The following is a 1,855-nucleotide window of genomic DNA, read 5'->3' as shown; positions in this document are numbered from 1 at the left end:
CCTGTCTACATCTGTACGCCCATCATTCTTTGGAGATCTCCATGTATCTTGGCATCACATCTCGAAATATTAATGATGAAGAAAGCATAACCCCTGAAGATACAGTGGTACGATTCCTGGAAAATGACAGCTGGCCCTCCATGTTATGAGAATTCTGTCAAGTTCATGGCTCTGAAACTCAGGAGAACATCCCGAGCACGTGTGTCAGAAAACATATGACAAAGGCTGTTTATGAAAGAAATGAAGAGAATGCATTTGGAGAAAGTTTCAGCCAAATTCCAGATATTTCTGTGTTCGAAAGACCTAAGGACAAATACCCTTTGAAGTCCATCAGGATGAAAAATCCTTGAAGAATCTTTCCTCACTAGAGCATCACAACAGATTTCATTGTGGATGCAGAGCCAAGCCGTGTAAGGGAGGTGGAGAAGGCAACAGTAAGTCTCCTGTGAGAATGCTTACAGGAGAGAAATGCTCTAAATGTAGTGACTGTGACAAAGCCTGTGGTCAGTCCTCCCACCTCCCAGTGCGTCAGAGATCTCACAGTGGAGAGAGGCCTGATGAACATAACAGATGTGGCAAAGTCTTTCATCAGTCCTCATGCCTCACAATTCCTAAGAGATCTCACAGTGGAGAGAGGCCTTATGAATGTAAAGAATGTGCAAAGCCTTTACTCAGTCCTCACAGCTCACAGTTCATAAGAGAACTCACAGTGGAGAGAGACCTTGTGAATGTAATGAATGTGGCAAAGCCTTTACTCAGTCCTCACAGCTCACAGTTCATAAGAGAACTCACAGTGGAGAGAGACCTTATCAATGTATTGAATGTGGCAAAACCTTTAGTCGATCCTCACACCTCACAATTCATGAGAACTCACAGTGGAGAGAGACCTTGTGAATGTGATGAATGTGGCAAAGCCTTTATTTCACCCTCACTGCTCACAGTTCATAAAAGAGCTCACAGTGGAGAGAGGCCTTATGAATGTAATGAATGTGGCAAAGCCTAAATTTACTCAGTCCTCAAAGCTCACACTTCACAAGATATCTCACAGTGGAGAGAGGCCTAATGAATGTAAAGAATGTGGCAAAGCCTTTGGTTACCTTTCATATTTCAGAGAGCATGAAAGATCTCACAGTGGAGAGAGGCCTTATGAATGTAAAGAATGTGGAAAGCCTTTACTCATTCCTCACAGCTCACAGTTCATATGCGAGCTCACAGTGTAGAGAGGCCTTAGGAATGTAAAGAATGTGGCAAAGCCTTTACTGGGTCCTCACAGCTCACAGTTCATAAGAGAAGTCACAGTGGAGAAAGACCTTATGAATGTAAAGAATGTGGCAAAGCCTTTACTCAGTCCTCACACCTCACAGTTCATATGTGAACTCACAGTGGAGAGAGGCCTTAGGAATGTAAAGACTGTGGCAAAGCCTTTAGTGGATCCTCACAGCTCACAGTTCATACAAGAACTCACAGTGGATAGAGGCCTTATGATTGAAATGAATGTGGCAATGCCTTTAGTCATTTAGCTTCATCAAGCATGATAAATCTCACATGGATTGAACTCTTATGAATGTAACAAAAGTGCCAACACCTTTCGTTACTCCTCAGGCCTCACTGAGCATAGGGGAGCTACAGAAGAGAAAGGCCTTGGGGATTGTGGGAAAGCCATAGTCTGTCTTTAGTAGTGCACTATGCACTTTCCTTTCAACTTCTTATTTTCTAATCTGAGACATGTTAAATGTGTTGTGTGAATTTTTTTTTATTTTAAGCTTTTTATTGTGGATTGACTGAAAGTTTATAGGGCATATCATCAGTTTTACATCCAACAAATCATATATCTTGTTTCATTACATTGATTATA

General features: G+C 41.8%; 1 pseudogene; it reads left to right on the top strand.

Annotated features, from left to right (window-relative positions):
* Nucleotides 1-451: 451 nt before the first annotated feature.
* LOC102830639 lies at nt 452-1,231 on the top strand (annotated as a pseudogene).
* The last annotated feature ends 624 nt before the right edge of the window (nt 1,232-1,855 follow it).

Source organism: Chrysochloris asiatica, unplaced genomic scaffold (genome assembly GCF_000296735.1).
Source record: "Chrysochloris asiatica unplaced genomic scaffold, ChrAsi1.0 scaffold00147, whole genome shotgun sequence".
NCBI classification, from domain to species: Eukaryota; Metazoa; Chordata; class Mammalia; order Afrosoricida; family Chrysochloridae; genus Chrysochloris; species Chrysochloris asiatica.
This window is presented reverse-complemented; position numbering and strand designations above follow the sequence as displayed.